The sequence below is a fragment of the Martes martes genome (genome assembly GCF_963455335.1).
Source record: "Martes martes genome assembly, chromosome: 13".
Taxonomy (NCBI): domain Eukaryota; kingdom Metazoa; phylum Chordata; class Mammalia; order Carnivora; family Mustelidae; genus Martes; species Martes martes.
In genome coordinates, this window is record NC_137901.1 from 70,000,231 (window position 1) to 70,008,572 (window position 8,342).

The 8,342-nt window shown below is 44.4% G+C and overlaps 1 protein-coding gene across 1 annotated transcript in view; it reads right to left on the reverse strand.

Moving 5' to 3' along the window:
- Positions 1–2,247: 2,247 nt before the first annotated feature.
- The window catches only part of HORMAD2 (HORMA domain containing 2), a 109,134-nt gene continuing 103,039 nt past the window's right edge, over positions 2,248–8,342 (reverse strand). Inside the window, exon 12 of the transcript XR_013967884.1 lies at positions 2,248–2,336. The gene's annotated coding sequence lies outside the window, so the exon portion shown is untranslated. The remainder of the gene's footprint in view (positions 2,337–8,342) is intronic.

Consider the following 8,342-nt stretch of genomic DNA (forward strand, 5'->3'; position numbering starts at 1 on the left):
ATCTTCTCCCAACAAGGCATGTGGGTTGAGCTGACCACAGAAAATTGCCATCCACTTATGCCCAGGAACTAGCCTTTCATTAAAACTTCTACCTAAGCTGTGTTCAAGGGCCAGATGATGTGATCTCCCAGTGTGTTTGGACATTAAAAAAAATTTTTTTTAAAGAAAAGTTTGGTAAAGTATTAGAAAGTTCCAAGGAAGCTGTAGGATTGCTAGATTTTTCACACTAAAAGAAACCAATTTGTTTGATAAAACATTCTGGGACATCAAGATAGAGAGTGAGAGATGATTAACCTAAACGACAACGTTTACAACATTCTGAATGTTCCAGCAGAAAGGAGACAAAGCAAAATTTAGAGCCACAAGAGAAATATTCTCAAAGTTGTTTACTCACTTTTCAGTGGCGTGTTTAGATTTCTAAAGATTTCAAGTAGGGCTTCTTTAACTGCCTGGGTACATTTAAAACGACTTAATTTTCATATAGCTTTGGAAGAATAAATCAACGTTAGAAATGCAGTCCACCTGCATTTAACTTCCCTTGGGTAGCAACAGAACCTGGCAGGGATGCTGATGTCACATCAGACTGTATGTGAGAGGAAAAACTCAGCTCTATTAGATCATGGGGTCCAATTTCTCCCAACTGCAACAGAAAACTCTTTACTGGGGAGGGGAGGGGGCTGCCACTGCTGGAGTCCTCGGGACCTCCTATAGCCCTCACAAAAGAAGCCCCCTCCTCTTCGCAGCCTCCTGGGACCTGCCACCTCCTTCAGACCAGGGGAAAAAAGCCTTCCTGTCAAAATGCTGATTACTCTGGCTCTTCACGAAAACCCTCTCTGCTGCTTGCTTTCTGAGTTTTAATAAATCCTGGATTAGCATGAAAGCCACCCAGGCACTGACTCTCCACATTTCTCAACGAGCTGTCTGGAGTTGGCTGCTTCTTCATGAGTAACTTCCCCCAATGTTTGGACAGTTGCCCAACACCATGAACTTACGACTACCAAATAAATTTCTTCGATGAGCAGAGCAAGAAAACTCATCACAGCGTCAATCTCAAGGCTAGCACTGACCTTTCTCTTATTTTTCACTCTCGCTCCTTGCTCCCCTTTCTTGCTCGTGGCAATTCATGCCCCCTTTTTCAACAAAGAATGGAATTTGTGTTCCCAGCTATGACCAAGAACTTACATGTGGCTTCTCAGCCTGTTCCTAGCTTTCTCTCTCTCTCTAAGGTTTTATTTATTTGAGAGAGCTTAAGCAGGGGGAGGGCAGAGGGAGAGAGAGAATCTCAAGCTGACTCCCGGCTGAGTGGGTATCCCCATGCAGGGCTCCATCTCATGACCCCAAGATCATGACCTGAGCAGAAATCAAGAGTCGGACACTCAACCGACTGAGCCACCCAGGCGCCCCAGCTTTCTCTTTCTTATAACTTCTCAGTGATGGGACATTTCCGAAACCAGAAGGAAGCCTGGTTTCCAGTTACTTCCGTGCAAGGCTTCACTGTCTTCAAACAGGTCTATCTATATTTCAAGGAAATTCTAATGCTACAGCTATTCTCCAAAAGGGGTCACATTAAAGTTTCCCATCTTAACACTTTCCCAGCTCTCACTCCATGAATTCTTATGTCCATGTTCACCATTTCCAGAGTTGTTTCCAGCTTCGCTTTTCCGTCTCCCATTTCCTTCTGCTCTTCTTTCCCTCTGGGGTGAGTGCCTTGAGCCTCACTAGCATGCTGCCTGGTTACTCTCTTAGCAGGTGTTAGGCTGAGCCATGAGCAAGTCATGGTACAGAGACTCAAAAGGTGGCACCAAGGGAGTGACCATGAGAGAGGTGGGGGATTGGAGGGGAGGAGGGCAGGGGAAGGGGCCCAAAGGCATACAGTTAGAGCAGCTGAGGGAACTCACCGTCCAGAACCCACAACCGGGAGTCAGCTGATTTCTAAATGTGTCTTCCCATCTACAAAATAGTAAATGAAATCTTGAAGTGCAGAGAAAAATTTGATTGTGGTTTTTTTAAAAATTGTGGTAAAATATACATAACACGAGATTTATTATTTTAACAATTTTTAAGCATACAGTTCTGTGGTGATAAGTACATTCCCACCATTGTGCAACCATGACCAACATCCTTCAGCAGAACTTTTTCATCTTCCGAAACTACAACTTTGTGTCCATTAAACACCAACTCAGGGCACCTGGGCAGCCCAGTCAATTAAGTGTCTGACTCTTGATTTCAGCTCAGGTTGTGTTCTCAGGGTTGTGAGATCGAGCCCCATGTCAGGTTCTGTGCTCGGTGAGGAGTCAGCTTGGGATTCTCTTTCTTCCTCTGTCCCTCCCCCTTCTCTAAAATAATAAATAAATTAATTTTTTTAAAAAACCACCAACTCAAAAAAAAAAACCCCACCAACTCCCCTTTCCCCCCTTCCCTCAGCTCCTGGTAACCACCATTCCACTGTCCACCTCTATGATTTGATTACTCTAAGTACCTTCTGTAAGTGTAATCCTACACTATTTGTCCTTTTGTGACTGGCTTATTTCACTTAGTATAATGTCCATGTTATAACGTGTCAGAATCTGCTTCCCTTTTAAGGTTGAATAATATTCCATTGTGTCAGTGAAATATGGTAAGAAAAGCATGGAACAGGACTTCAGGAAACCTGGGTCTTAGATCCAGCTCTGCCCCTAGTGACCTTGGACAGATGGCTCCTGCCGAAGTGGGTTCGAGGAGCCCCTGCATAAGATCTGGCCAGGCTACCTGGGAGGGTCACAGATTCCTTGACTCTGTCTCTAAGGGTGGGGACCCAAGAATCTGCAACTCTAAAAAAGCTCCAGGTATTTTCATATATTCCAGTTTGAGAACCACTGCTCTGGGCCTCATTCTCTCACCTAGGCTAGATTAGATTTTTCAAACCGGGCTGCACCCTTGCTCAGCAGAATGCCAGGGTTTTGTAGAGGGACAACAGGGACTCCCAGGTAGATGGGTGTGAGGCCCAGAGCAAAGGGGAAATTTAAAGGCAGGATTTGGGGTCCCCGTCCCTTCTTGCTTTATCTCTTGTGCCTCTAAGAGTCTACAGAATTCTTAAAAGCCAATTTAAAAATCAGTAAAATCTATATTAAAAACCACTTCTAGGGAAACTACATGAATCTCAAAATGACTACATTTTTTTTTTTTAATGATCATTGGGCTTTAAACATGATTGTTTTACAAACTTAATTGGTTTTGGATTATCTTGCTTGCTATTCAACATAAGGTTGCTTTAATTTAGTTTTAAGCTCTGGTGAAAGGTTTCCATAGAGATTTGGGTGTTTTTCCTGCCAAGATGCCAACAGGCCATTTCCGTAAATTTTTTTAAAAAGCTTTTATTTCTTTATTTGACAGAGAGAGACACACAGTGAGAGAGGGAGCACAAGCAGGGGGAGTGGAAGAGGGAGAAGCAGGTTTCCCGCTGAGCAGGGAGCCTGATGTGGGGTTTGATTCCAGGATCCTGGGATCATGACCTGAATCGAAGGCAGATGTTTAACGACTGAGCCACCCAGGTGCCCCCATTTCTGTAAACTTAGTACTACATGGGCACTATAGAATGCACATTTCAGTCCATATGCATAACTAATCTCCATATTTCTAATTTTTAATTATAAATCATGATCAGAGATCTTTGGGCAAAGTTGATGTTTGACTCCTACTCTCATCTTGGCTTCACCTGGGCCTCCTTTGCTCTCAGACAAGTCCCTTAACCATCTTGTAGGGGTCCCCTTTCTCTTGAAACTTCCTTCCTTTCCCAGACCCCCTTATCATCGCTACAGGTTCAGGAGAATGGGCATCTGTGCAATGCAATTGCCACCCTGCCCTCTTGCTGAAGTCACTCCCTGACCTGACTCAGCTGGCATCATAGCAGCTCCCTTGCAGGCCCGTGCCTGGATCCAAGGACAGTCTGTCAGCCCCCTCATGTGGCTGGGCCTGTGAATGTTGACCTTGGAGCCATGGGTGGCCATCTTGGCCAAATGGACTGGGTATCAAAAATGCATAAGAGGAGAAGAATGAGCTGCAAGTGTGGGAAGAAGCAGAAACAAAAACCTCAAAGGCTTTGTAATGACTGACTCTGTGCTTTGGGTTCCATGGGACACCTCTGCTCTGTTATAAGTTCCTTTCTGCATGGGCCACCTGGGTGGCTCCGCTGGTTAAGCATTTGACTCTTGGCTCAGGTCATGAAATCAGGCTTGTAAGAACAAGCCCCATATCGGGCTCCACACCCGACATTGGGCTCCGTGCTCGGTGTGGAATCTGCCTGAGATTCTTTCCTTCTCCCTCTCCCTCCCTCTCTGCTCCTCCTCCTCCACTCTCCACCCCCACACACTCTTTCAAATAAATAAATAAATAAAATCTTTTTAAAAATTTCCCTTCTGCTTCTTTTGTATAAACTAATGAAGGATGGTTTCTGCCACTTGCAACTGTATAATTAACTGTAAAATATGAATCCAATACAATCCATAGTATTTTAAGAATCAATTGAGATATTTGTATGAGCATGACATAGAAGTATTAATTCTAATTTCTATTATGGTATCATTATTATTACCTGAGTCTCCCTTTTCCTCTTTGGATTAAAAAATATTGTATTTGTTGGTAAGACTCAATATCCCAAAGTTATTCTTTTATTTGAAATAAGGCATTGAAGGCAGGAGGAATTTTCAAACGCAAAGAAGAGGGTGGGGAGTTTGAAATGCAAATATTTTCAAGTAAGAGTCACACGCTTGAAAAAATAATTGAGCACTTTATGTGTTTCAGGAAAGGGGCCAGAAATATTCATTCACTGCTTTCTTGCCTGCCCCGAGTCGGGGGCTGGGAACTCATGTGTTTCAGGCCCCAAAGGAGCTTATAGGCTAGCAAGGGTCAGGCAGCAAGGCTAAAGTTAGGCTGTGTTCTGGGTGCTAGAATGGGAGGAAGGAAGGGAGAGGGCCACAGAGGAAGGCATCTGACCCAAGTCAGGAAGACGTCCAGGAGGCAATGATACTTAAATGAAAGAATGAAGAGGATAGCTAGAAATTAGAGAGAGGAAGAAGAGTTGTAGAAGTCAGAACAGTTTGCTTAATGGACCAGAGGTAGAGGAGGACGTGACACACCCCTGGCACAGAGCGTGAGAGGCGAGCACTGAGGACTGGTGAGGGGAACAGGGACAGAGCACGCAGGACTTTTGGGCCATGCCACGGAGCCTGCCCTTGACTCAGGCCCTGTGGAGCCACTGAGGGGTTTAAGCAGGGGATACTCTGGTTGTATTTGTATTCTGGAACGATACCTTCGGCCCAGGGTGGAGCATGTGTGGCAGGGACCAGGTCTGGAGGAAAGCAAGGCCACTGCAGTAACTGGGGCAAGACAGGAGGGTGCCCTGAACTCTGCCTTAGGAGAGAACGACAGGTTTAGGGGGAAACAAGGAATTCCGTTAAGATCTATATAACCCCCAGCTGATTTCACTTGTTCCTCACTTGTAAAGACTTATTGTCCAATTTTACAGGTGTGGCTCAGCTCACACACTTGCTCAAGCTCAGAGAGCCATCAGGCGGTCCCAAAGAGTGAGGGGTAGGGGTAATAGACTATTTGGCCAGTGCCAGTTCTTAGCATCTCAGCACAAACTCCCCCCTCATAGGACTCAGAGAGATGAGAGGCAGAGTAAGTAAGTGAGGTTAATTGTGGGAGAAGAGGTCTAGGTTTAAGGCACGAGTGGTTATCTAGGAGAACAGGCCTGGGTATAGTGTTGCCTTGGGGAGTCCTGGAAGATTGGGAGATATGGCGACAGCAGGCAATGGGGGTGAGAAGAGCCTTCAGACAGGGTTCGAGGGACACCAAAATCAAACACTATTTAACAGACCGGTATGTCTTGGCGAGATAGCCTTTGAATGTGGCATATGGCGCTACAGGAGAGCTGGACAAGGTGTGGACAAGGGACACTAAAGGTGAAGGGAGAGCGAGGCCACATTGCACCTGTCAGAGCATTCAGACCCAGGTTCTACATTATCTGTGTGATCTGGGGCAGTCAACACAACCTCTCTGGGCTGGGGAGAATGGTCCCTACCTGCCCCATGACACAATTATGAAACTTGGGAAGCACTTTGTAAATCCTAGGTGAAGGTAAGTTCTATATTGACCTGAGTCATAGTAGTCCGGTCCTCGACCACACACTTTTCCCCAGATCTTCAACCCCTCCCTTGAAGGAATCTCTGTAAATCTGAGAGAAGCAGTGGCAAGCTGTTGGTTGGAAGAGCTGATCAGTTCCCTATTCTGATGCCTTGTTTTTCCTCCAGGACTAGAGGATTCTGACAGAAAAAAGTAGAATTAGTTTTCAAAACACTCACAAGAGAAAGGAAGAGAATACAGATTTGATCTTAGTTTTAGGTAAAAGGAAATCTTCATCTTATTAATTTGTCTGCCTGATATCACATCTTAAATTTCAAACAACTCCTACCTCCCAGAGGACCTAGCACCAGTGACTGAGTAGAAGGCAATTTAAAGGGGAAAATGGGTGTGCAGTGGATTTAGGGGCTCAAGTGAGTGAGATCTGGTTTCCAAAAAAAGCCAAATTTGACTTAGCAATTGAGATACACCTGATTTTCTGGTAGCACAGCTCAATTTAGAACATTGGACAGGAAGTTTGACAGAGCAACTCAGTTGCATGCAAACTCCAGAAGGTAATTATTGTGGAAATTTATGTGCATACGTAAGTAATTCCCAGAGGTGTCTGGCTGGCTCAGTTGGTGGAGCATGCAATTCTTGATCTCAGGGTTGGGAGTTCAAGCCCCACACTGGGTGTAAAGATTACTTAAAAATAAAAAATCTGGGTGCCTGGGTGGCTCAGTAGGTTAAAGCCTCTGCCTTCGGCTCAGGTCATGATCCCAGGGTCCTGGGATTGAGCCCCACATCGGGTTCTCTGCTCAGTGGGGAGCCTGCTTCCTCCACCCCCTCTGCCTACTGTAATCTCTGTCTGTCAAATAAATAAATAAAATCTTAAATAAATAAATAAATAAATAAATAAATAAATAAAAAATCTTGGGGGCGTCTGGGTGGCTCAGTCGGTTAAGCATCTGACTCTTGATTTCGGCTCAGATCATGATCTCAGGTTGTGATATCGAGCCCCGTGCTGGGCTCCATGCTGGGCATGGAGCCCATTTAACATTCTCTCTCTCCAAATGAAACAAGACAAAACCAGAGAGGGAGACAAACCATAAGAGACTCTTAATCTCAGGAAACGAACTGAAGGTTGCTGGAGGCAAGGAGGGATGGGGTGGCTGGGTGATGGATATTGGGGAGGGTATGTGCTATGGTGAGTGCTGTGAATTGTGTAAGACTGATGAATCACAGACTTGTACCCCTGAAACAAATAAAAAGAGAAAAAAGATTCTCTCTCTCCCTCCCTCTGCACCTCCCCTGCTAAAACAAACAAACAAACAAATAAATAAAGGAATAGTTCTCAATTGAACTGAAAAAATAATCATAAAAAAGTAAAAGACTTAAAAGAAAGAAAAGGAAAGGAAGAAAAAGAGAGAAAGAAATGCCCAGAGAGGCCCTTTGAAAAGGTTGGCCCTTGGCCCCCCTCTCCACTTCCTCACCTGCAAACGGGTAGCACAGCTCAAGGAAAGAGTGAGGATTGGTGCAACTGCGTTTCTAATGCAATGACTTGTTTTGTTTTGTTTTGTTTTTTCAGAGATGGGGGTCATTCTTTGACTTTACCTTTTGACTACTGTTTTCTGTTTCTGCCCCTTTAATTAGAGCTAGAAACTCAATTAAAAAGGAAAAAAAAAAAAAAAGAGAAACGGTCTTTTCAAGCCAATTTCCTTGTGTTCCTGAGAGGTTTTGAGGTTAGGTCAGCACATATCTGGGCTGTTTACCTCTCTGACTATTAACAGGATGGCATGTGACTTGGCCAAAAGCTGTCGTTGACCATGGCAATGACCACTACTGTCTTGGCTTTGGAGACTGCTCTTTAATGTTTTGGCATATAATCACAGTTTTGCTTACCAGGTAAACGGGTTTTTTTGTTGTTGTTGTTTGTTTGTTTTTTTTGTAAGTTTATTATTATTTTTGCAACACCTATCAAAGAAAGAGAAAGCAGCCATGCCAAGTTATGATTAGAGGCTACTGTGCCATATCAAGGACTTCAGGTTTCCTGTTGACTAGCCTACATTTTCCTTTGCACCAAGACTCACCAGCCCCCACCACTCCCCTAAGAAAACTGAACAATACAAAGCAGAGACAACGTAAAGTGCTTTCATGGGAAAAGTCACGCTATGTTTCTAGGCTCTTCAGGTTTCTAAAAAGAAATCATGCTGAGACCATTTCCAAGGAAGCTCTTTGAGCTT